The 26,734-nt window shown below is 50.2% G+C and overlaps 1 protein-coding gene and 1 long non-coding RNA gene across 3 annotated transcripts in view; one reads left to right on the top strand and one right to left on the bottom strand.

Moving 5' to 3' along the window:
• Window positions 1-5,044: 5,044 nt before the first annotated feature.
• Window positions 5,045-10,317, bottom strand: LOC128628220 (uncharacterized). 2 transcript variants are annotated; one of them, XR_008392547.1, is made up of 3 exons: window positions 10,239-10,317; window positions 8,507-8,615; window positions 5,045-5,553 (listed from the first exon to the last, which is right to left on the bottom strand). It is a non-coding gene; the product is annotated as an uncharacterized LOC128628220 (long non-coding RNA). The 2 variants fall into 2 exon arrangements; XR_008392546.1 differs by lacking the exon at window positions 10,239-10,317 and adding an exon at window positions 9,456-9,536.
• The window catches only part of BCOR (BCL6 corepressor), a 112,438-nt gene continuing 95,253 nt past the window's right edge, over window positions 9,550-26,734 (top strand). The window contains exon 1 of the mRNA XM_037165208.2: window positions 9,550-9,624. The gene's annotated coding sequence lies outside the window, so the exon portion shown is untranslated. The remainder of the gene's footprint in view (window positions 9,625-26,734) is intronic.

The following is a 26,734-nucleotide window of genomic DNA, read 5'->3' as shown; positions in this document are numbered from 1 at the left end:
CTCCAACAATTGCTCAGCTGGCCACCATGTGTGAAGTCCTAAGTAACTAGCTTCCCAGAAATAACCCTCAACTAATTGGGAATGAGAACAGGGTTGTGCTAAAGCACAGTACTAGCTCTGGAGATCCTGACTGTTACATATTCAGAAAATTTGCTCACCAATTTTAGAGAGAGAGAAATGAAGAAAGAGAAACATCAACATGAGAGAAAAACATCGATCAATTGTCCATCAGAGGTGCCCAGACCTGGGACTGAAGCCACAATCTAGGCATGCATCCCTACCAGGAATTGAACCTGAGACCTTTCGGCTTACAAGACGGTGCTCCAACCAACTGAGCCACACTGGCCAGGGATGCAAACCAATTGTTAAACAAATGGTAGCTTAAAATCAGCCACAGTGAGAATATTTATATTGTGGCAATTGGCAAATAGTGTGAATTGTGGCATCCTTTGTTCTCCCAGAAAGATGATTTACCAGCATACTACTGAACGAGAACTGGATAAATACTCTAGCTCCTTCACCCTTCACTGGGGCAGTTCTGAGGGGTGTGTCACAGAGGGTCCTAGACAGGCACCAGTAGGATTGAGCCCCAGTTGCCCACATTGGCAGCCTGCTCGTTATTGCACACTTAATTGGCCTTCCTCCCTTCCCTGTCTCAATCACCATGCTTCCTGGAATCATCTCTCTTATGCCCCCAAATCCTTGGGTCAGGGTCAGCTTTTGGACATACCCAAATTAAGATAGGCATGGAAGCCAGAGGGAACATGCATTGTGCATCAGGAGTAAGCTGGGCAGTGATGATGGAGGGCTATTAAGCCATGCAGAGAATGTTTAATTTAATCAAGGTGTCTCAAGGTTTTGAAAGAATTTAAGCAGGGAAAAGATGACAATATCAAGTTTTTACCTTAGGAAGTTTACTCAGGTGGCTGTGTGACAGATGGATGCAGAGGGAACAAGACAGGAAGCAGGATGATGATGGCAATGGTTGTGCAACAGTATGAATGTACTTAATACCACCGAACTGTGTGCTTATAATGGTTAAAATAGTAAGTTTAATATTTTGTGTATTTTAGGTCAGTGAGAGGATCCAAGAAAGAAATGATAAAGCAATTGGACAACCATGGGAGGTGCCGTGCACATAGAACACTGTGGAGGTGTGCTCATTACAGCATTGCTTGTGGGGAACTCTGAGTACAGCCGACATTGTAGGAGCAGATACCAGAAGAGGAGGCTGAGAGAGAAATCCAGAGGGAGAGGTGGATGGGTCCTAGACACAGGGTCCTAGACAGGCACCAGTAGGATTGAGCCCCAGTTGCCCACATTGGCAGCCTGCTCGTTATTGCACACTTAATTGGCCTTCCTCCCTTTACAATCTGGGTGCTTTTTATTTATTTTTCTTGCTTTATTGCACTGGTTATGACCTCCAGTATAATAATGAAGGAGAAGAGTGTCAAGAAAGCCAGGGTAAAGGGTATGTCAAGGAGGAAGTGTCACCAGTGCCACAGCCAAAGAGAGGTTATTGTGAGGAATAAATAGGTGAGGGTTTAGTATCTGATATAAGCATCTCATTGAATCCTCACAAGAGCTCTATATTAAAATCAGTGAACTGGCCCTGGCTGGTGTGGCTCAGTGGACTGAGTGACAGCTTGCAAACCAAAGGGTTACCTGTTGAATTCCCAGTCAAGGCACATGCCTGGGTTACAGGCCAGGCTCCCAGTAGGGGGCACACAAGAGGTAGCAACACACTGATCTTTCTCTCCATTTCTCCCTCCCTTCCCATCTAAAAATAAATAAATAACATATTTTTTTTTTTAAAAAGAAAGAGGTCCTGGCTGGTGTAGCTCAGTGGATTGAGCATGGGCCTGAGAACCAGACAATCGAGGTTCAATTCCCAGTCAGGGCACATGCCTGGGTTGCAGGCCGATTCCCTGCAGGGGACACATGAGAGGCAACCATACATTGATGTTTCTCTCCTTCTCTCCTTCCCTTCCCCTCTAAAGATAAATAAATAAAATCTTTCAAAAAGCAAGCAAGCAAGAAAGAAATCAGTGAACTTGCTGAATTCCCTTATTAATTCCAATAGTTGGACTATAGGTTCTTTTGGGCTTTCTATATGCACAGCGATATCATCTACAAATAGTGACAGTTTCATTTCTCCCTTTACAATCTGGGTGCTTTTTATTTATTTTTCTTGCTTTATTGCACTGGTTATGACCTCCAGTATAATAATGAATAGAAGTAATAATAGCAGACATCTTTGTGTAGTTCCTGATCTCAGGGGGAAAGTGTTCAGCATTTGACTATTAAATATGTTTGCTATAAGGTTTGTTTCATATTTTTTTTTATCAAAAGGAATTTTCATCCTATTCTAAGTTTGCTCAGCATTACCATGAAGTGGTACTGAATTGTATTTCTGGTTTCTCTGGGTGACCCTGGGAAAGTTACTCAAACTGTAAACTGTAAAACGACCTACTGCTTTGGCATTAGATATATCTGGGTTCACATTCCATCCATACCATTTTCTAGCTATGACTCTAAACAATTTAAGTTTCCCCATATGGAAAATGGAAATAATCATAGTAAGTCCATTATAGGAACTTGAGGGGGTTTTGTAAACTGAAGAGCCCAAAAGCCTGGCTTTGAAGCAAGACTAGGGTTTAACATCCAAAGTAGTTCTCAGATATTCTGCAAGGACTGATACTACCAAGAACCTTTCCATCTGCTCAAGATTTCCTGAAATCTCTCTGATGATGTGTGGTGATGGATTTGAGGTCTTCCGTCCATGTACTCACTCTTTGCCTCCCAGGACTTAGGGCACAAACATGAGAGTGGTTGGTCCACTGTGATAGCTACTCTCCAAAGATGCCCTCTCTGGCCCATGACTCCTGATATTCATATCCTTGTATAGTCCCCTGCTTTTGAATCTGTGTGAGTTTGTGATTCTCTCAAAACTAAGTGAATTGTCCCTGGCTGGTGTAGCTCAGCAGATTGAGCACAGGCCTGTGAAGCAAAGGGTCATGGATTCGATTCCCAGTCAGGGCACGTGCCTGCCTGGGTTGCAGGCCAGGTCCCCAATAGGGAACACATGAGAGGCAACCACCCATTGATGTTTCTCTCCCACTTTCTCCTCCCCTTCCCCTCTCTCTAAAAATAAATAAATAAAATATATTTGAAAAAAACTAAGTGAATTGGCAAAAATTGTATTGCATGATGTCCAAGGTTAGATCAGAAGAGGCTTTCTAGATTCTGTCTTGGGGACTTCCACCAAGATGGAGGCATAGGTGGAGACGCCGTGCTTCCTCACACAACCAAGTTTAGAGACAACTAAATAATAGCAACAGAAAACACAGCCAGAACACAGAAAACTGAACTTTTCGGAAGTCTGATAACAACAAATTCTTCAGCCTGACCGGTAAGAGGGACGAAACCAGCAGCTGGCAGAGCGGGGTTGCACAGGAAAACTCGGTCAGACGGACTCAGGCGCGCGGAATCCAGGGGCAGGGTTGGACCTGGTGGGCAACTCAGCAAGCAATCGCGGGGAAACATCGAAGAAGCAGGGCTGCGGGTTGACTGTGGTCGCGCGTTTGCGCATTCGTGTGTGGATAGACAAGTGAGGGAGTGGGTGATTGGATGAGAGCCAGCAGCCCAAACGGCAAGCGCGGCGGAGGGCACCGCCATTTCCCCGCTCTAACCCCGCCTACACATACGGCGTCATAATCCAGCGATGTAAGTGGCCCTGCCACGGTGAACAACCTAAGGCTCTGCTCCGCACCCAGCTGTGAGAAACAGCAGAGGGAGCCGCTATTTCCCTGCTCTGACCCCGCCTCCACATACAGCGTCACAACCCAGCCACCTGGGAGTCCAAGGCTCCGCTCCTCAGTCTTAACCGGTGCAAACAGACCAAAAATGGCTCAAGAAGATCTCAAAGCCCCAGAGCCTATAAATCTAAGCGATGAAGAAATAGCAAAACTCTCAGACGCACAGTTTAGATTCTGTCTTGGTCTTTTGGAACACCCTCTCTATAAGACCCGATGTAAGAAGCACTACTACCCCAAGACCACCATACTGGAGGACGCATATAAGAGCCACATTCTATAGTCCTGGCTGAGCCTAGTTTTCCGGCCATCCCCACCAAAGTGCCACACATGTGCCTGAAGCCAACTTGGACCAGATCAGCACATCTACCACCTGAGTACCACTGAGGGACCCCACATGGAACAGAAGAATCACTCATCCCAGACCTGCCTCAATTCCTTACACAAAAGATCATGAGATATAATAACATGGTTGTTATTTTAAGCCACTAAGTTTTGAGGCTGTTCACTACACAACAATACATAACTGGAAGATCTACCTCATGGGTTTAGTGTTTAGTCATGGAAATGTGCTAAGCAAACCTGTTGAATGCTCAAACCTATGACATCCATCTTGTTTGACCATATTCTAACCACTTGAGTTAACCAGATTAATAAGCAGTATTGAAGTACTGAGAAAACAATGACAGAAGGAACTCATTTGTCCTCTAAATTTCCTGCATGCCTTCGTGCCTTGAGTCCTATTAACAAGAAGAGACACAAACAGATTAATCCTCATAGCAACCTCCAACATTGGTACCATGATGACCAGTCATTTCTTTAAGGAAACAAAGGTTCAGACAGAATAACTATCTTGCTCAATATCACACAGCTAGTTAAATGGCAAAGTTTGGACTGAAGCCCAATACTAAGAACTGCAAAACCAAGCTTTTTTTTTTTTTTATCTTGGTTGGGAACTCTGAGTTGGCAATCAGGGAAATCCATTCATTGTAGCACAAGGAATAGAAGGGACTTGATGAGAAGAACACAGGAGCAAAAGTGCAGCCAGGCCTCCCCAGGGGGCAGGACCTGGACAGTGAACCCCCTTCAGGAACCCATTTCTGCCCTCTCTGGGGCCCCACATTTCTGAAGGCACTCTGTTACTTATTGAACTTCTTTTTTATTCTCTGTCTTTCTATAGACTGGCTTTCTGTGGCCTGGAATACATAGGCTCAAACATAATAAATAGCCCTGCAGTCAAGCAGGGCTGACTACATAATTGGCAGGGCCCAGAACAAAGTTAAAATGCAGGGCCTCAGCCAGGGACAGGGAAGTCAGTCTCCCCTTCCCACATGCCCACTGCCTCAGCCCAGGGCAGTCAGTGGCCTCCAAGGGATCACGATCTCCATGCTGGGGCATACTCGGTGTGGATCCATGGTGCATGAGAGGCCCCTGCCAAGTGGCCAGCCACATGTGCTGTAGCCCTGCCATCCAGTAGAAAAGACTGACACCCTGCCCCATTCCAAGATGTCATAAGGCATACCCAACCTTCCCAAACTTAGCAACCAGACCCCTTCCAGGGGCAGAAGGAAGCAGCAGTCCCAAGGCCAGGATAGTGTGTGAGAGGCCAGGAGGTGAGAAGTGGACATCTGTGAACCCATCTCAGGGAGATAAGCCAGGAAATGGCAGGAGGTGGGTTGGTGCATGAGCTGAGGCTCCAAGGAGCTGGTGCATAGTCCATTGTTCCATCATTCTTCACCTACCAAACATAAATTTAAAGATAGTATTATTCAGAATGTCAAGATGGCTACTACAGATCATTAAGCCCCAAGCATGGAGCCCTAGAACACAAGGCCATGTGACTGCACTAGTCAGATGTCATGGGGCCAGTGCAGCCCTGACTGACCAGTTTTCTCTTTTACCATATCCCATTCCCCAGTGGAGGTGGGGGAGGGCAGGCAGGAACAGGAGCAGCTCAGCCAGGGGCAGGCTCCACCTGCAGCTACAGCAACACAGAAGCTGTTGCCATCCCTACCCCCAGGGAGGAGATGAAGGGAGTTAGTTCTCAGAGGAGAGGGATGACCCCAAAAAATCTGTACTGACTCCTCTCCTACCACCTAGGAAGTGTTTTCATACTGTCGGTCACATGAGACTATGAGTAGAGATGGTTGGTTGCCTACCCCAAAAGCCAATCCCCCTTCCTCAATAATTTGAGTCAGCAATGTACCAAGGCTTAAAACATTTCTCAGCCTCCCTTATAGCAAGCCCTGGACTATGAGATGTGTAAGTGGAAATCATTGGGTGAGACTTCTGAGAAATCTTTATAAAGGAGGCTGACTCAGCTAGAAGAGGGTGCCTCTTTTGCCGTGTCCCACCCCTTTTCCCTCCCCTTCCTGCTACTTGAAGGATTTAAAGCAGTGAGTGGTACGAGCAGATGGAAGAGGTGAGTTTGGCGAAGGTGGGTTCACTTGTTCCTTGAAGAGTCCTCAAGGATGTGAATTAAGGCATTAGAATGAGGAAAATCACAGAAGAGATGTTAAGGAGGTAGGACTGACAGGATTAGATGCTCTGGATCACATCCTGAACCTTCTGTGTGCCAAGCAAATTAGAATGTTAGCTCCAAGAGGGCAAACACCATGTCTTTGGCTTACCATTGCACACCCAGCCCTAGCACAGTGCCCTGCACAAAGTGGGTAATCCCTAAATGTTGTCCAATGAATGAATGAAGAATGAATGAAAACCATTCCTTCAGTCCTGTGGACCTTTGCTCCTAGTGGGAAACAGGCTGAAGGGGTCAAGAGCATCCACCCCTTAGGAGCCCCTTCTACCCAGAAGATGATTCCCAGGTATAGCTTCCCTTACTTTGTGCCAACTTTGTATGTACTCCATCCCCACACTCAGATCCAGGCTGGAGTTCTTTAGGGGAAGGAGGAAGTCCATAGGAATGCCACCCTGCATGGAGCTTTTCCCAACTCTGTCTCTGATGTGGTTCACAGGCTGAGTTAATACCACGACATCACTTCCTCCGCAGCGTGAGAAAAGAGGAAGAAACCTCGCTATGTGCAGCTCCTCTATCCCCAGGGAGAACACAAAGCTGTTGGAAACAATAAAAGCAGCCTGTGTAAAGGGGAGACTTTTGTCTGTGCAGTCAGGGGTTGCTGCGCCTGCGACTTCCTGCAGGGACATTCGGCAGCTTTGCAGATAAATAAATGCTTGCATTCAGAATGACCAGCCTAGAACACTTTTATGAGCCTTTTCTCCTCCCCACGCTGTACAAAGATAATAAATCAAATTAGCATCTTGAACCTCTGGTGCAGCAACACTTGTCACCAGTCCCCCCTACACAAGGGGTATGTGAGTTTCGGCAAGGCTGTTTTCAGTTACCATCATGCCATATAGAATAGAGTGTTGAGGCCGCCTTGAAAATCGTCTGATGCCTCTGTCCTGGGCTGACCACAGGCTGAGGTCACAGGGTCCTGCTGGTCATTCCAGACCAGACTGTAAAAGAGGTGGCTAGAACCCAGTTGAAAGATATTTACTTATCTATTTATCTATCTATTTATTTATTTATTTTTAAAGAGAGGAGAAAGGGAAACATCGACGTGAGAAAGAAACATCAATTGGTTGCGTCTCCTACATGCCCCACCCCGAGTGGGGACTGATCCCACAATCTAACCATGTGCCCTGACGGGGAATAGAACTGAACTGGCGACCTTTGGCTTTGTGGGACGAAGCCCAAACAACAGAACCACACCAGTCAGGGCTGAAACCCTAGCTTTATAATCAAAATTGGATAGGTGGAGCCCAGGCTGGTGTGGCTCAGTGGACTGAGTTCAGGCCTGCAAACCAAAGGGTCACTGGTTTGGTCCCCAGTCAGGGCACATGCCTGGGTTGTGGGCCAGGTTCCCAGTAGGGGGCACACAAGAAGCAACCACATCGATGTTTCTTTCCTCTTTCTCCCTCCTTTCCCCTCTCTCTAAAACTAAATAAATAAGATGTTTTTCAAAAAGATTGGGTGGGTTGTTATTCAGAGAGGAAGTAAATATTTTCATTTCTTGGTTAATAATTGTAAGAACATGAACAAAACAGACAACTGTCAGATAGAGAGAGGAAAGAAGGGAGGGAGGGAGCAGAGAGAGAGGACAGACTATATCAATAATCAGAAACAGAAACTAGGCATTGTCCTCCTCTTTATTATGCCTAATATCGTGACTTACACCACAGAGGCATTCATTCAACAGATGTTGGGAAGGATCAAATTGGAGAGGAGAAAGTTTACTTTCAGGTAACCTGAAGTGAAATTTGTCATTTCGGATGGCTCAATTAGTGAGGGAAGGGACAAATGACTAGGTTTGGAAAATGAAGGGAGGAAAAGATAACAATATGGTATAAAAGTGCGTTCTATCGGGTTATCTACATGTACAAACATTGAGGGTTTTTTACTGCCTCCTCTTCTGGGGTCCCAGAAGAAACAGGACAGCACGAAGCACCAGTGGCAGCTCCCCAAATCACAGATGTGGTCCCACTGATGAGCATCTCAGAGCTGTTGCTTAAGGTAGATGACTGCCTTCTGAGACATGTGACCTCACAGTTGGTGAGGTCTGTGACTCTGAAGCAAGCTGCATGGATGGTGGTGTTCCTTATGTGGTCAGTGAATTAAAAACAAGCCACTGAGCTGCAAGCCACACTCTCCACACCCCATCACCACCCACCTGTGGAAGGGAAGCCAATGAGCCATGTCTGGTACACTCTTTTCTTCTTGCTATATGTTCAGAATCACTTCAAACGCAGTTCCAGGTTGCCTGACCCTGAACAGAAGCCCTACAGAGAAGGAACAAGGAGGAGTGGAGGTTGATGACTAAGACCAAGTAAAAGCTGCTGTGGGTATGTGCCTCAGCAAGTTCAAGTGCTGCCATGCTGATTGGCTGGGGGCAAGGGGGGAGTAGAGGTGGGAAGTTAATATGCATTTTGAATAGGCGTTTCCTGTTATCGGCAAACATTAAAAAAACAGCTAGAGATTTTATTAAGGTAAAACAATCCACTTAGAAGGAACAATGGCTGAGGCTGTTTTCTCTAAAACCACTTGTCAGCAATGACCCTGTCAATCATTTAATCAAATGCCCATTCATTCCACCGATATCTATTGAGTGCCTACTATGTGCCAGCCACAATGCAACATGCAATATAGCCCTCAAGCGAACATTAATCTTTGTAGGAGGGTCTTTACTGCCAATCCTGAGCACTATAAGCATAATGTTTAACCACCCTGGACTCTGGGACACCTGAGTTCAAATTCCCACTAAGACTTACGTGACTAAGTCATTTAACTAGCTAGGTGACTGAGCGAGTTATTTAACTGATCTTTCTCCCTACCTCAGTTTCTTGACCTGAAAGTTAGAGGACTTGTGAAGTAGTCAGTACAGAGCACGGGAGCGGGAGCTACTATTATTTTAATGCCATCTCTCCACCCCAGCCTAGCTCTCTCGGTGCCACAGTCCACAGCTTGCTGGTATTTCCGAGGCTGGCCAGACCCTGCTGCTGGGCCATGACCCTGGGAATCGGTCAGACTCTAGTCAACAGCATCTGCGTGGGGAGGGGGGAGGGGGATTTCTTTTTGAGCTTCGCTTTTCCCCAGGACCTCTGGGTAGTCTAAAAACTCACTTCGGAGAAGAGGAGGGAGCGTTAAGTGGCTCTTCAGATCTGAGACACCCCCTCCCGGAGAAATCACTCCTTCCCCCAGCCCAGCGCGGAGTGAAATCTTAGAAGCTGCTGCTGCCGGGTTTGAACGGAATGCGGGAGTCTGTGGAAGCTGGAGCTGGTCGGCCCGAAGGTCAGAGAGTTGTTTTGAGTTCTCGTACCCGGAAGGGGGTGGGCAGGGAAGAGAGGACGCCAGGGCCCGAGAGACCCCGCGTCAGAGCAGAAATTGTTTGTGCTCCGGAACAGGCAGCTCAGCGGAAGCCGCGACGGGGGCGGGTCACGTGCGGCGGTGGCGGCGCAGCTGGCGGGGGAGCAGGGCTGGGACAAGGGCCGGGCCAGGCGGGGGTGGCACGGGGCGGTGGCTTTCGCAGCCGAGGGTGGAACCAGCGTACTTGGGGCACTGAGAGTGAGCAGTGCCCCGAGCCGGGGGCGAGGGAGGCACTCGAGTTATGGAGGGGTTGGGGTGGGAGCCAGGGTGCTTAGAGCTCCGCGTGGTGCAGCACGGGCGAGGTGGGGAATTGCTGGGGGTGGCGTGGGGGTACGGAAACGGCCCCCCCCCCAGGCCAGAGCGGCGATTGCGGGACCGACGCGGAGACTGCACGGGCGCCTGAACCCCGAGAATGGAGGCGCAGCTTTTGTAATTACTGGCCTTGTTTTCGTCTCGCACGCAAATCCCGGAACAACCGGAACCGCCATACCTGCCTGCGTCCCAGGGGCACCCCATTATGCTTGGGGGAGGCTGCATACCGTATGGCAGCTCCAGGCGGGGATTAGCTGAAGCCGGGTCTAGGGAGGGCTGCTGAGATGGCTCCGCGGAGGGTGTGGACCGGAGCCTTGGTGCACACGACACACACTTTCCCCAGGAGGCCGGGGAGGAAAGGTGCCGGCTACTTCTGGGGGCTCCCCTGGGATGTGGGGGCCGCAGAGCAGGAGCAGGTACTGTAGAGAAACCATGGGTCCCACCTGGAAGGCAGGAGTGACCTTGTGGCGGGGGTTGAGGAGTCTCGCGCTTCGCTAAGGTGGTGCGCGCTACTCCATCGTGAAAGGGAAAGGACTCAAACTTGGTCACCCGCCAGAGCCCTTGAGGACGCTTGACTTTAGTGTCCCCCCAGAGTGGCTCGAATGCCCCCCCACAGTCCACGAGTTTCAGGCCTGAGGTCTGGAAGAGTGGGGGGAATGTGGTCAGGCCTCGGACCGGAAACCCACCCTCGTTCCGCTCCGGCGCCACGCGGGGAAGGCGCGGAACAGTTGTCTCCCAAAGTTTCCCGCGCGCCCCCCCATCCCCCCCCACCCCGCCAACCCTGTCGGGGGAAGGGCAGCTTTTCAGGAGGTGGGGGCGGGGGAATGGCCTAGGAGAGGGAAATAGTGTTAGTTCCTTTTTCCGAGACCCGGGCGCGCGAGAGGGGCGCGCAGCCTGTTTGTTACTCCAGAGTGGCGGCGCTTGGCACACTGCGACGTCTGCTCGGAGTGGCAGCAGCATAAGCTGTGCAGAGTCTGGGACGACGCGAGACGCCATTTGCATCCCCCCCCTCCCTCCTGCAGGTTGGCGGGGGCGGGGGTGTCGCCCGCTGCGGAAGCATGTTCCTGGCAGTGACACTGATTAGATGCTGTGTCGGTACGTGCACAGAATTAGGGTGGGCCTTCATCTCTCCTGTGCGCGTACACTTTCTGTTGGAAAAGTTGCGTGTTTCCCTCCTCCACCACCACCAACACTCTCGCCGCACAGCTGCTGTCTCCAGGGCGGAATTAGGCGTGCACATTTGCTCTCAACCCGAGGGAAAGAGGATCGCGCCGGCGCGGGGAGGCCGCTGCGCCCGGGCCGAGAAAATCCAGCCCTGGCTTTGCGTCGAGCTGCCAAGCTCTGGGCTTACGCGCGCCGAGCCAGCCGAGGCCTGGTTTCCATCTGCCCCTTTTGCCTCCGCGTTAAGTTCGCCGGGGAAAACCCAATGATCCGTGCAGAGCCCCTCCGAGAAGCACCCCCCGCACCCGCCCAATTCTGACCGATGGAAAAAATGACAGTATAGGTCAGAACAGGCTCCCCACTACTATTAATGTGACCGCCTCCGTTCCCCGTGCTTGGGGAGGATGGGCACCTCGCCAGGAAACCGCCGGAGGAGGAGCCACGAGGGCCGTCTGCCCCTTCCTAGGCTAGAGAACGTGGATTCTTAGAGAGATCAGACAAATGTGGTCAGACAGCTGCCCATCTAAATACAGGTTGTCCATGTATCTTTCAAGCAAGATCAATTTTTTAAATCAAGTACACGTTGAGTCAGTTATGAGTACTGCGAGAACTAGTGAAATCGGTCTGAGGACCTTGCTCTCTGCCTGGTATTCAATGTGTGTGCAGGAGAGCCGGGTGAGCACAATGCATGTTGGCATTACCGGTGTGTCCTAAGAAGGCGCAGTCCCCTTTGCACCCCACCTTTGAGGACTTTTAACATTTACCTCAAAAGGAGGTTTATTTTAGCTGTGGTTCCAATTTGGGGTTACTCCTTGCAAACTCCTGCCTGGGGATTGTTTCTACTTTGTAGTAGTTGGCCCTGGTCTCTGGCTTTCGTAATCCACGTTTTCCTCTCAGCTTTTTCTTTTCCTCCTTACGTGCTGCTGGGTTGGGGGAGGCCTCCCCACCGCGTGTGCTGCCGCCATCCTCGGAGTCTCGCTGGCACACCAAGCAGCCTCTGAGGAGGGGAAATGTGAACTCTCCGGGTGGCGCTCGAGAACTGGAATTCTGACTTAGGGCTGCGGGTTTGTTTCGGAGGCTGCCCTGCGTCGTCTTGGGGGCCGGAGGCTGTGAAGGGGAAGTCCCGGAGGTGACCAGGGCTTCCGGAGCAAACCTGGAGGCGCCCGTGTCTTTTGTTTTTTCGCGGGGCTGGCAGCCTGGCACGCATAGTTCTGATAAAGATCAACTGAGAGCGAGAGCGCACAGCCAGCACATTTCAAGGATTAGGCAAACGTCGGCAGCCACGTAAGGGAAAAGCCATTTTCGTCGTTACTGAAAAGGAAAAAAGGCTGTCCCACCTAATGAATTATGAGTGACCTTGGGCAGGACAGGCCAGAAGTGAGTGGTGCCAGGCCTCTTCAGGCCCCATTGCACAGGAGACCCCCATTTCAAACGAAATGGGAAGCTTTTTGAAATTAGAAACCTGGTGTATTCTATTTACATAAACGGTAGTACATTTGTGCGTCCCTACAACAAGGCCCACCAACAGCTCAGGGACTAGGCCTGCTACATGCAGACCCCAGACCAGTGTTAAACTCTAGTCCCAGAGGATGTAGATTTCACTCCAAAAACTGATTTATATATAGGAGGTGGCCTTGAGCCATCAAAAAGTGTGCCCAAGGCCTCAGGGAGAGTGTGGGTAATGGTGCCTGAGCCCTGGCAGGAGCTTCCCATTAATCCAGTCTAAATGAGCACCATTAAAGCCCACGTTCCCTTCTACATCACTATCGCACTGTCAGACCTTTAAGGAAAAGTCTAATGGAGACTGTGAGCCCGTTTTTCCTTACTTTTTTGTGGGTGATAGTGCCCTTCTACCCTGCCCAACTTTGACTCCATATTGGCCTCCAAAATGTTAAACCTGGACGTTTTTCTTATCTTCTCCCCTATCCAGACTCCTAACAGACACATTGTAGCACCGTATGCTAGGCAGTGTTCTAGGCTCTTTATGTATTAACCTATCCTCAAAACAAACAACCCTGAGTTAGACACTATTATCGTGGGCTTCATTTTACAGATGACACTGAGGCCCAGACTGTTAAGCAGTTTGCCTAAAACTGCACAGCTTGGGATAGGACAGGGTGAGGAGGAAAGTAGGGCTGTTACCGCTCCACTGTTGTGTAGTGAAGGCAAGCTGTGTGGGGGTATCTGGAGAGGACTGCCTGGACCCGCTCCCCCAACCTTCCAGAGTTAAAAATTTGGCCTTTATTTTGCAAAGGAAACTTACGGAGCATTGTACAGAAGAAGCACGTTATTGTGGCTGCGCAGCAGAGAAGGGGTCAGTGAAGGCCTCTCGCCCCCACCTCGCCTCATAGCATCCGGCGGTCACGTCCCCCGGAGGTGACTGGGGGCTGGGGACCGACGATTTCGGAGGAACTCCTTATCGACGAGTGTCAGTGGTCCCGGGAGGCGGAGCTAAACGGCCGCCTGCGGGAGCAGCTGGGTCACACCGGTCCCTGAGCTCCGGATGCACCCCCGGGCTCTTCTCGACGAGCTGGCCAGACGCCCGGCAACGTCTTCCGCAGCTCCGGGCTCCTCTCCACTGGAGCCGCCAACCCTGAACACGGAGCACCGTGGTGGGGGTGATGGAGAGGCCAGCTAGTTAGCACGGATTGGGATCGCAGGTTCTTGGTTACTCATTCAGGACGGACACACACACACACACACACACACACACACACACACACACACACACGGTTCGTAGCACTCAGCCTGCCTTCCTCCCACCAGGCCTTCGGGCGTTTCAGAAGCCTGAGGCGATTGTGCGCTACGCTGGGGAAGAGTCAGGGTGGAGGGCCCCTCGCTGCCCTCCTGCTCCCCAGCGTCCCTGTGCAAGCTGGTGCCCTTAGGGATTCCACTGCTTCCTCCCCTCCGGGAAGTGGCCTCGGCTGGCAGAGACCTGTGAGCCCTGTGTTTCTTGATGGCCTGGGTCAAAAGGGAGGGTCAGACTGGGGCTTTCGAGTATCTAGGCGGTGATAAATCGCCTCTCCCGCAAAGGATGGCTCGGCCTCGGGCCACAGCTAGCAGGAGTTAAGTCGGCACATCTTGTATTGGCCACAGCTTGTCACCCTGCATGCCCGAACCTAATGTGGGTGTAGTGGGAGTACAGAGGAGGGGGGACTCATGATCGGAGACAGCGCTGGATGATCGCCTCCCTCATCTCGTCGAGCCTTTAGTTTTAGCTTGCGAAGACCCGTGGAACAAGCTGCTCTCGACACCCCAGGGGCCCGCAGAGGGGCACTGGCTGGCCTAGCCACACTTGCTGGCGTTGAGAGGGGCTGTGGATCCCGGGCTGGCTGCCGAGCCAAGGGAGGGAGCGCAGCAGCCCGCGCGCCTCCAGGCAGAACACACGCCTTTCCCGGAACCTTGAAACCCAGGGGAGCCGCTGCCATCTTCGCGTGACGAGCAGCGAGACGCTGGTGATTAAGTGTTTCTTTCCGCTCCCTCCCCGGGTTGCGGCTCTCCTCCTTTCCGCAGGGCTGGAAGAATAAAACCTAGGGGAAACGCTCACACAACTGCGCTCTGCATTCGCACTCCAAGTCCATACTGATCTCCCAGGGTGCGTCTACGTGGGGAGCCCTCCGCCCCCCTTCATTATGCCTGGTGGAAGGTCGAGGTTCTGGGGGTCCAGACACATGCCTCAATTTCCATCTGCCTCGGCCCAAATCTGGGAGTTTAATAGGGATGGGGCACACATTGCTGAAGCCACCCCGACCCCCATCTCTTAAGGGATTAAAACGTTAACACAGGAATCCCCCACCCACCAAGGGACTAATCCTGCCGCCCCTCCTGGGATCAACTCGACTCACAGGTCCATAAAACACTTCCGGCAAGGACGGACGGTCTTTCTGCAGAAACACTTTTAAATTGTCCTACTGGTCCTGGTGTCAGAATTGATCCGCTGGAGGGAAGTGAGTAAACAGACGGTTGTAAGAGACACTCTGAGCCTCCTGTGTGGTTTGCAGGCTGTGGAAAAAGCTGCCTAAAATGTGGGTGGTGGGGGCTGCCTTCAACTCCGGATGGTGGCCTGGGCCCCAGTAGATACATCTCAGAAAAGGATGTCATTTACAAATGACATTAAGATGGAGGAGGGTGGATGTGAGAAGGAGCAGGCAGGTTTCACTGGGCTCTAGCCCCAGTTCAATGAAGAGGACTAGATTCCTGAAACTTGGAGGGAGGAGGTGCTCATTCCCTTCATCTCTATAATGGGAACAAGAACACTTACCTGCCCCTCTCAGGTGGGATTCTGAGGACCAAAGTGTTAAAGCATTTTGTGAATGGAACGTGACCCCTGTACTTTACTGTGGTTAATGTTCAGTCTCACCCTAGAAAACACAGTGACTTGCCAATTTAAAACAAAACAAAGTGAAAACCGGCCCTTCCTCAAAGCCATGCAGGAGTGTAGGAGATAAAGGGAATCCAAGAGCAACTTAATCTTTTGAACCTCCTTTTCTTTTACATCACTCCAAATTTCTGAAGTAATGGGAGAATTTCTGGAATGTTCTAAGAAAACTCCCTGTCAAAAGTTGGGGGTTAAAGGGAAAGAAAATGGACCTCCAAATTGGGTCAAACCACATTTTTAAAAGGAAACCAGATGAAGAATATAAATTTGAAGTACCTTTCTGTTAGTTTGGAGAGCAGGTGCCATAGATAGCCATTCCAACCCCCAGGACCCTGAAAGCCGGCCCTGACTCAGGCTTAGTCAGCTAAGTGTGAAGTGACATTGGCCATCGGTGGGGGCAGTGACAAAGGTAAATAATTTGCTTAAAATGCACATCAGAAGATGTAGGCCTGCCTCTGCGGCGTGAAGGCCCAGAGCTACTAAAACTGCGTGTGGGAGGAAGTGTCCCGAGACCTCTTTCCCTGCAGATGGACTTACGGCAGCGTGACCGGCCCCAGGTGGCGCCCAGGAGCGTTGGGGATAGAGGCCCAGGCTGCGCCTTCGCCCTGCCTCGCAGATTGCGAACGCGGTCCTCTCGCTGGACACCCTCGGACCTTCCTGGCCCTGAGGCCTCCGGGCAGGGTCTGCTTGTCCCCACTACACTGCCCCTCGCGCTGTGCCCTCCTTCCCTCCTTGGCACGGAGCCAAAATCCCGAGGCCCACCCCCACCCCGCCCCGCAGTCCCCCTTATTCCCGATGATTCATTTAGCAGCGGTGCAGAAAGTCTGTTTACCTCTGCAGCTGAGGGCGACTCGATTTGCGTAAAAAGCCCTAACGCCGGTGCCGACCAGTAGGGGGGGATTGTCTTATAGATTATTTTTCTCCTGGGCTTTTTTTTTTTTTTTTTAATGAGAAGGCTCGGTTGGAGAGGGGGTGGGGTGGCGTGTAGCTGCTGTTTTTTAAAACACGGTATTTGAAAGAGAAACAAAAGCCACACAAAAGCTGTTTCGGAGGTACTAAGGCTGTTTTGGAGGTACTAAGGCTGTTTTTTACATATAAAAAGTGCAGCGACTATCACGGGGCCCCCAGCAGTGATAAACTAAGTGGCTGGCCGATTTCGACAATTAGCAGTTAATCTTTTATCTGCGAGCTGCAAACAAGTTTTGAGGCTCGTAGGACACCAAATTCCGGTTCTAGTCGGTAGTGTGGTACTCAGATCTGTGGGGCACCTCCGATGATGCTCTCGGTTTCTCTAATTGCGAATCGCCTTCCACAAACATTGTTTTCCCAGGGTGGAGGACAGGCTTGACCCACGGCAAAATCACTTGGGCAGCCAAGGTGCCCCCACCAGCATCGCCCCTAGGACCTGAGCTTGTCTGGTTCCGATTTCTCAAAATTGGTTTTTACCCTCCCCCCTCCTGCCCCCACGCCCGCTCCGTTTCGCAGACCTCCTAATTTGACACGTAGTAGGCCAACAAATGTGGAATGAATGACAAACCAAAGTGAGGCTGTCGACCTGGAAAGCAGCTTGGTGCGTGGCCTCGCCCTCGAAGTCCTATTCCGGTGCCCAGAGCCCTCTGGCCGCCGCAGCCAGCGCGCAGCTTCGCCCTGCGAGGGCCGGGGTGGGCGGGGGAGGCCCGGAGGCACGAAGCGCCTGGAGCCTGCACGATGATAAATATTGCGCAGACAGCCCATAAATAATTTGCATTATGTTCAGCTGACAACGCAGGGCGATTAATTTTAATAGCTACATATTTGCCTGGGCTGCTGCTTTCGTAGGCCCAGTAATGAAAGGCGAGAGGCCGCCCTGGCTCCGTGCTCGCGGTCCCACAAGGCATCCGGGAGGTGCAAGAGGGCCGGACGCGGCATCTTCTCCAGGCAGTCTCCCGGGGAGCCCCAGTCCCTGGGCCCCGCTCTCTCCCTCCACATGGTGTAGGGGTGGGGGACACACGCGCCCCCAGAGCACCCCCGAGGCCTCGAGCAACAGGAGCCACCTAATGACACTACATATTTGTATGAGGAAAGCCACTTGTGGGCCAGGAAACCCTCCCCGAGGCGATGCCCACACTCCCTCCCCTCACCCCGACCAGGTCCGTAGTGAACTCCGGAGGGGATTTCACGTTTCGGTTTGGTGAGGGGTGGGGGATACTGGTGTTAGCTCATGCCAATTCGCGGGTGGGCCCCAGCGCAACAGAGGCTTTTCTGCCCTGGGGACCCCGCAAAGGGCAGAACAAAGGCCAGTTGCCCACAGGTCTTATTCGAGTCCAGCCATCCCGCGCGCCGCGGGAGGCCCCCCTAAAATGCTTTCCCAACTCCTCGGTTAAAAGGACCATACACATGAAGGACAGAAAAAAAGGGTCTGGACGAGGTCTTATAAAGAGGGGGCGAGGAGGGGAGCGTGGCGAGGAAGGACTCGCTGCAATAGCTGCCGCGGTTCCGAGGTGGCCGGGTGCGCGCGTGTGCGTGTCTGTGTGTTCATTCCGATGACAAAGCCCGGCCGCCTCCGCCAGCAAGCTCCTGCCTGCCGGAGCACTAATGGGGGAGGGGAGAGGGAGGAGGGGAGCCAGCGCTCGCGTAGGTAGCGGGCAATCGAAGGTTCCTGGGAGAAGGAGTTCATTCATGAGCTGAAGGAGGCCTCCTGGCCGGGCCAGGTGGAGACTCCTGAAGCCAACATCTGTGTATCTTCTTTTTTGGAAAGGGACTAGCTCATCGATCATTACCATATTTTAATTGCCTTTCGCAAAGGTCATCTCTAATTATGGGTTGCTAGGAGGGTTGGCCAGGGGTCTGTAGCCCTTTATTGTGTGTGTGTGTGTGTGTGTGTGTGTGTGTGTGTGTGGCCGCTGAGACAATGCGCCCAGCTCTTATCGAAATGCCAATCCGGGGGTGTCCGTGCGCGCCTGCGAGGCGGTCACGACGTGCTGTATCCACTCAGACAGACCAGGATGCATGCACAATAAAAGCCGAGCAGGCGGCGAAGGGCGGCGCAGACCCACGGGTTTTCCTTTTAGAAATGTTGGTGCGAAGAGATTTGACAATAATAACACGCAGCAGGATTAAATCAGGGCGGGAATAAGAAAATGCATTTTCGTTTGTAGAACGGCGGGCTGTGTTTAACCCATCCGATCCCCCGGGAGCTCTTTGTGCCCACGTGGATTCCCGCGCAGGGGGCAAGTGCAGGGCGTAGAGCTGCTGCAGACTCCCTGATGAGGTTCCTGGATAGCCACCTTATTTTAATATTAATCTCTTCCTTTAATTCACCATGGTTGTCAGTTACAGTGACGTGGAAGCTTTAACGATGTCTGTTTTATGGAAAATGATACCCGACTAGTTGAAAAAAACTGATGAGACCTTTTTAACTTTTAAAAGTATGCATTTTCTTACTTTTCATCACTTTCAGAAACCCTTGAGGCAGAAGAAGCCTATTTTAACTTTGCCCGAGGGAGAAGAGCAGTAGGGAAGGTTGTTGGAGGGTCAGGATTCTTGGAAGGATGTTTTGGAGATGAGAGGGTGGAGATCAGTGAAGAGCTGTGGGTCAGTAGTAGGCAGCAGCAGCCACTCTAAACTTGACTTTCTCAAAGGAGTCTGGCATCTCCGAACTACCATGCTGTTTTTGGGCGTCCCACCTGGCAGAACCAGGGGCTGGGGTCAGGAGCCTTGAAGAGCTGGAGGATTTTGTATTGGCTTTGCTTCCTGCCTGCCCCCCACACCTGGCCTCCTGGCCTCACCACCAACAGTCGGCTGTGCCCAAGGAAGGCAGAGCCAAATGACTGGTCCAACCCCTGAGAGACCGCCTGGCTTTCTCCTCCCTTGTAATCAAAACCAGATGTACTTAAGCGCCTTTCATCAGAAGAAGCCCAAAGCCCTTTAACAGGCTTCAATAAAAGCCTTGCTAGGGCCTACCAGCCTTCTCAGTGTCCCAGGCTCCTGTGCCCATTACCCGGCTAAGGAACTCTGGGGCTGCACTCAGGCTCTCACTCCTCTCTTGGGGCCCCAGAGGCCAAGGACATCTAACCACCTTTCCAGGCAGCCTTTCCAGGGAAGCAGGGTACCGAGATCCCTACCGTGTGTGGGTGCAGACCCTGATGACAGGGAAAAAAGACAGGCATGAGAAGGAAGCCGGCAGCTAGTGCCTAAGGAAGGACAAGAAGACTAACCTTTTGAGAAGAAATCAGAGGGGCTAAAAGAATAGAGGTGGCAATGATGATCAAGATTTCCTGAAGAGTATTCAGTGTCCCTATCCCATGTATTGCACTGTTTCTGTCCTCCCCCCAACTAGCCTATGAATTCCCCAAGGGCAGAGAAGGTCTAATTTATCTTCGTAAGCCCAGCACAAGGCCTGGCACAAAATATGTAATCAAAATATTTTCAAGATCATAGGTAGGGTGGAAAGCTCTGGAACAAGACACATCTAGATGGGGAGCTCTGCCCCTAGTGGTTGTGTAACCTTTCTGAAAATCCGTTTCCTTGTCTGTAAAATGGGCATGAGAAGGCCTCCATCGTGAGATTGGAGATAGAGTAGATGAAGTTATTGCATGTAAAACACTAGAAAGGTCATAATCAGATTTTAATAAATGTTGTGCCCTGGTTCTTGAAGGGGCAAGGGAGGGTTTGGGCTGATATTGTTTGAAGTGTCGGAAGGAAGGTTTGTGCAAGGCCCTAGCTGGGGAACAGGTCTCACTGGCTGGCTGGAATTTGGGTCTGAAGAGAGAATTGCTTTTAAGATGTGTGTTTTTGGGCCTGGGGACAGAGCCCTTGTGAATTGGAGCTACAGGACCCCACTGTCTAGAGGGGACAAGCAACCCCAAGATAGTATATTCAGTGAGGAGTGCCAGCCTTTGGATTCAAGCTCTGGGGAAGGGGCAGGTCCCAGGCCCTTGGGCTTTCCTGTGCAGGGCTGACTTGAGTCTGAGCCCAGGTCTGTGCAGTGAGGGCCAGGCCGCCCGAGATGAGTGGCTGGAAGGTAATCCCAGTTGGCGCTGGCTTTCTGTGGTCAGGGGGAGAACTGGCCCTTCCGCTTGACCTCTGCTCCAGTTTCATGCCTGTATTTTGATCTTTGGCAAGTTCATCCCTTGGCATTTGGCAGGGCGGGGGGGGGGGGGGGGGGGCGGATATTGCCTACTTCTCTTTGCTACTTGTCCCATCCTGGCCTGTTCAGTCGTTCCCCCTCCCCACACCCACAATTTGGCCTATTTTTCTCCTGATCCCTGGATGTCATGCTTTTGGAGGTAAGGGGTAGGACCTGGGCTCCGCACACCTCCCTCCTCAGTCTCCCCACATCCAGATGTCCTGAAGCCCATTCCAGGTCACCCCTGAGCTCAGTACCTCTCCAGGAGGGCAAGCTATGAGTTCAGGTCAGGGGCTGCCTGGGCAGTAGGGGGCTGTGAGTGCTTGCTTCAGGGAAGGGAAGGGTGATGGAGGGGCCAATGGCACTGCTGGGTGATTCTGTGGGTATGGCCTAGCAAGTGCGACTCTGAATAGTGTGGATGAAAATGCATGTGTCTAGAGTATGACACAAGTGGATTGGTTGGTTGGGGTCAGGAAATGGAAAATTGTGGGGTTTGTGGGGGGCAGGGAGGTGAGGAATGGATTGGCAAGAAAATGAAGCTGATAGTCCTTCCATATTCCATCCCTCCCCATCCCTGACATGAGAACCTTCAACAGTCGACAAGGAAAATGTGGGGAAAGAAGAGAATAAATGGGAGAGAAAAGCTAACCCAATGAAAATGCTTGGTAACCCTCTTGTACAGTGAACTGCCTCCCTTGTGCAAGCAGTGCAGATCAGGACAGAATAGCAAATAGGGTCCTTTCAACCAGATCCTTTAAGGGAAATGTGAGATCAGATTTGAGGAGGAGACAGGTCACTGTTCTACAGGGATTCCATAAAGAACAAGACATTGTGTCATGACCTGCCACACTTGTTTTTAATCCAGCTCACTTTCTTTTTTTTAAGAGTTTATTTATTAGTTTTAGAGAGAGGGGAAGGTAGGGAGAAAGAGAGGGAGAGAAACAAGCCTGCAACCCATGCATGTGACCTGGCCCGCAGCTGAACTGGCGACCTTTCCTCTTGTGGCATGACACCCAACCAACTGAACTACACGGGTCAGGGCCAATGCAGCTCACTCTCTTTTACGGATTTAGCAAAAGAAGGGTCAAGGCATGTCAGCAGCAAGGGAGCAATTGAATCCTGCTTGTGGATTCTGTAGGTTGGAATTTTTGGTGGAAAAACTCAACAGCTGGGGACTGGAATCATCTGGAGATGGTCTCACCTACATGGCTAGCTACTGGCTATGACCTGCGACCTGAGCTGTGTCCCATAGTACAATCGTGGGCTGTCCCTGCGGCCTGGGTTTCCTCACAGTGTGGTGGTTTGAGGATAGTAGGATTTGACATTACTGGCAGCTCAGGGATCCAAAAACAAAGCATGCCAGCAGACAAGATGATCCATCTGCATCACCTCTTCTGATCCACCCTCAGAACTCACACCATATCCTCATTTGTGCTATATCCTAGTGGTTACAATAAGTCACAAGCCCACTCAGATTCGAGGGGAAAGGACATAGACCCTATCTCTCAATGGAGAGAGTATCATAGAACCTGTGGCCATGGGGAGGGGAGGGAAGGGGAGGGAGAAAGCTATGCCAGGCACTCTTGAGAGCTAAGCTTAATTAGCAGTGGTTCTAAACAGAATAGTCTACATTTATAATAGGACCTTGCACCCTCCAGAGGCTGCATAAATTATATGAGGTGGGGGGAGTGGTTGCAGAGAGCTAAAATTAGGCCAGGGTAAAAGAAATAGCCATAAAGCAAATACGGATTTTATGAAAAATAGGAGATCAAAGAACAGCGTTCTCCATGAACTTGTGAAGTGTGGGAAGGACTGAGGAAGAACTGGGTGGTAAGATTGGATGGGTTTTAGGCCCTTCGGTATTGAAAGGGAAAGTAGGTAGGGTACCGGACTGGCAATCTGGCTGCTACCATCCTTTGTCCATCATCTTGGGGGGAATCTGTGTTAACCCTTTATCACTGTAGGGAATTATTTTCATTATTTGCTTACAAGTCACTTTTTCAACAGATGGATATCTTCAGGTGGTACAAAGCTGGAAATGTCGTCAATGCATTTCCTAAAGGAAGTGTGGAAAAATAATACATTTATAATAAATTACTCCAATACTTACTGTTTGTCCCCTTCCCCCAGGTGTGGTTTTAAATATCCAACTTGCATAGCCCTGTGACTGAAAGGGACTGGGTACATCTCTAGGGCCCCGGGTTCCCATTATCCTTGTCTCTAACCCCTGAATGGAGAGTTTGACTTCTAATTTCATGCTAGGGGTTTCACAGGCAACATAATTGTATTTGACTCTGCCTTTGATCTGCTATTTGATCTGCTATTTCATTGTGGCTTCACTAGGAGACTGAGATAGAAACACGGTAGAAAAACATGATTCTGTTTTGCTTGGGAATCAGCACTTACTATTTTCTCTTGTTCACTTAACATGGTACACCTTCCCTAAATGTGAAATGTAATCATTTTCTCATTTCTAGAAATCCAAAAGGTATGTGTACCCTCTGGCCTGATTTCCTTTTCACCCATGAAGAGGGTGAAAGGAAAATACCCTCTTATTTTCAGCCTGGCTTTGGACCATGAGGCTCATGTCTCAGATCTCAATGCAAATGGGAGTCCCAGAGTGGAGAGCTCCTTAGTGAACTCTGACCCTACCTGTCCCTCTCCTGACCTCGTCCTGACTTCCCAGGATGTACCAGGCTCACCCCAGCCTTCCTTCAGGTGATTTGGGTCTGCAGAGCTGACTGTTCCTATGCTGGGCACCAAGAAAACCCAAATTCAGCAGGAACCTTGTGGGTCACAACTAAGCAATATTCTGGGTGGCCCCTGAAATAAGTTGGCTTATCTGGTAGGACTAGCACATCAGGTTGTGCAGTTTGTGCACTACACAAAGGTCCCCAGTCAAGGCAGGGAATTAGGGCTGGAATTCAGGCCCATGGGCACCTTTCTCCAATTCTCACCAAGTCACAGAGTAGGCTAGGGGCAGAGGAGAAACAGATTCTCTCTCTGATCAAGATGAAAAGAGAGGGTGACACAGGGCAAGAGGGGGGTCAAAAGGGCATCTTGGAAGCAGAGTGGGCCAGCCTAAGGCTGCAGCCCAAATCAGTGTTGACTCAGCAGGTTGTCGGAATAGGTCCATTGACTTGCTCTTTGTTTTGTCACCTTTCATCTGCAGGGTCTAGTGTTCATAAATTATTGTGTCCCCTCTAAGCTTTATTTGGTGTTAAAAAAAAAAAGACAAGGGTGTCACCCTACCTAAGTGTCTTGTTTAGCCAGCAAGGTGGGATTTGAGAGGGGTTATGTTTTCTTTGGTTTTGAATGTGAAGCCTTTAAGGGATGTTGTTAACTGCAGGCCTTAAAGTGCTGGATGTAAGGTGTTTGAGTGTAAGACCCTAATAGGTGGTGCAATAGAGTTTGACATCCTAACAAGTTACCTGTGAATTGAAATTCACACTAATGTGTAATAGATGAAGAGAATTTGCATTTAAAAGTGGAGTATCATCTGGAGAAAGTGATTCCTAATCAAAATTAACTCCAAAGAAGGACTTTTCTGGTGACAGCAATAGGCCTTTCGAAGCCTTATACATAAGCCCTGTAAAGCTTACTCTTGTTCACTCTGTGGAGGACTATGTGGCTATTTGGAATTCCATTAATACTTGGAAAGTTATTTTCACAGTAAAGCCATAAAAGGCATCTTCCCTGGGAAGGGCAAATTGAGATGACTTGCTCTTCCCCGATAATCAGGAATGTATAAGCCACGGGTCCCAAATCCATTCACCTCACTGCGTGTTTTTTTCCACACTTTGGATAATTCGACTTGGGTGTGTTGAAGGAAGAGAGTTTAAAGGACAGTAATTTCATCATCGTGACTGGAAGTTCTCGGAGTTTTATTTTTCTAAGTCTGTGTGTGTTTACGTTCACAAGTTAATTTGTATTTTTTCAGAAAGAAATATTTACCCAAAGTTTATGAAGCCAAATAATAGGTAAACATTTGGTGCAAAAAAAGCAGTCCCCTGTGGGTACCCTCATCCTTTGTTCTGCCTGATTCTTCTGGAAAATACCATCATATTTCTGAGTATTATGTAGATGGTGGCCTTCTCTTAGATAATCCATGGCAACTATCATCTGTTGACTCTCTACTATGGTAGAGGAGAGTTTTTATTCTTTGCATCATACTTCCTCTCCTCCATTCTCATAATAGAAGTATATCATAATTTGTTACTAAACCCATAGCCACTGTTTACTTTCTGACTACATCATATTGTTTATTGCTGAGGCAAATGAGCTTCAGTGATTATATTTACTTTCTTGTACAATTTTTTCCCCTCGAGTTAATAATTGCCTCATTTTTTTTATTTGCTTAATTTTCTTTGACCTATGACTAATTTTCCCACACTCTCCAACCTCTATACAGATCATCTTGGGACAGTTTTCCGCACATTCACATCTTGGAGACCAACTGTAAATAGGCTGATCTTTCTGGTTCTGTGTGTTTCTTTTTTTATATTCCCCTTCTCTTTATGTCTGAAACCTTTTTAGAAGTTTATAATCTTCCCTTTAGCTTTTTCTAAAACTTCTCTTTTTCGTGTAGTGGGAGGTTTACTAATTTCAAACAGGGGGACTCTGTGTTGGTGGAAATTTGCATCTATACCACCCAGCTAATGTCAGGAGCTGAGAAAGGAATCCAATGTTTCTGATTCTTGGTATTTTGCTTAGTTTAAATAAACTTTCACCATTTTTCCTAAACATCAACCTTTCAGAAGTGATGACTGTTATTCTCTGGAATCCTGGAACTATCCAGTGTTAGTAAATTTTTAGCCTCCCCTCCCCTCCTAGAAAGGGCAGATTCGACATTTTTAGAAGTAAAGGTTATTTTTTAAATAATTGGCCCTTCCCCGGGCCATTTACTGCAGGATTCATGCCTATTGTTTACATTCATTTCACGTTGCTTTTTATTTGTGTTTAGTAAGTCATTTACAAGCCAGCCTTCCCAGCTAGATTGCACAATAAGTTACTTGAGGGCCAGGGGTGCCTTTTTTTTTTTTAATTCACTTTTGTACTTTGGGATTCCCCTAGGACCTAACACAGTGCCTTGCCCTTAGCAAGCACTGCATGAACGCATTCCAAAAGTGGACGAATAGAGTGACAGTCTTCTCCAGTCGAGATCCCTTAAAGAGAGGTAACTTTCAAATCCTCCCTTGCCTTGAAAGCTACTTAGAAACCCCTTACACGGTGGGGACCGAACTACAGGCCTCACCCCGTCTTCTCCCAGCTGCCTCTGCAGGTGGCAGTCGGGGACAGCAGCCCAAGTTCCAGGGTACACAGAGCGGCCGCTGTGAGCGGGAGAGGTGATAACGTGTCGACCCGTGTTGGAGTCCGGGCACAAAAGGTCGTTTCCAGGGACTGAAATCCGCTCTGGCGTTGCGGCGACGACGACAGGCCGCACTTTAACCAGAAGCGGCGGCCCGGGGTCAGGGTCCGCTGTGAACCTCCGCACGAAAGGGGTTTCGGGCGCGGCTGCGGCTCTTCCGTCCCACCGCCGGGGGCAGCGCCGCCCGCTCCGCCCGGGCCAAGATGGCGGCCGGCGTGCAGCTGCGCGGGCTGCCGGAGCCCAGGGACAGACTGTGCCGGCAGCTGTCCCCGTGGGGAAGAATAGGCCGGTCCTCTTTGGCCCACAGGGACCCCCGAGGAAGTCTGCAACTTCTCCAGATAGGCGACCTATCTGGGAGAGCCCTAAAGGCGTATTTATCACCCAACTCCCCCAGACTCCTGCACCAGGAGGAGGTAGGGACAGGCCTTGGTTGAGATAAGGGCTGCGAGAAGGATGGCTGCTTGACTACACACGATGGACAGAGAACCAGTGGGTATCACGGAGTGCAGGCCTCACCCCAAGTCATTTCTTCCTGCCTTGGCAGCCTGGCCAGTAAGTCTTGGGACACTTCTGGTACACAATTCCACAACACCAGTGACAGCGGGTAGGGGATCATTTCCGTTAAAGATACAGAGCCCACAGCTCTTCATATCAAGAATACCTTGGGAAATCTGGTACATCTGCTTGTGAAATCCATAACATTATCTAG

This window comes from Artibeus jamaicensis, unplaced genomic scaffold (assembly GCF_021234435.1).
Source record: "Artibeus jamaicensis isolate MK-2021 breed Jamaican fruit bat unplaced genomic scaffold, CSHL_Jam_final contig_60, whole genome shotgun sequence".
Classification (NCBI taxonomy): Eukaryota; Metazoa; Chordata; class Mammalia; order Chiroptera; family Phyllostomidae; genus Artibeus; species Artibeus jamaicensis.
Note: the sequence above shows the minus strand (reverse complement) of the source record. Positions and strands in the feature narration are given on the sequence as shown.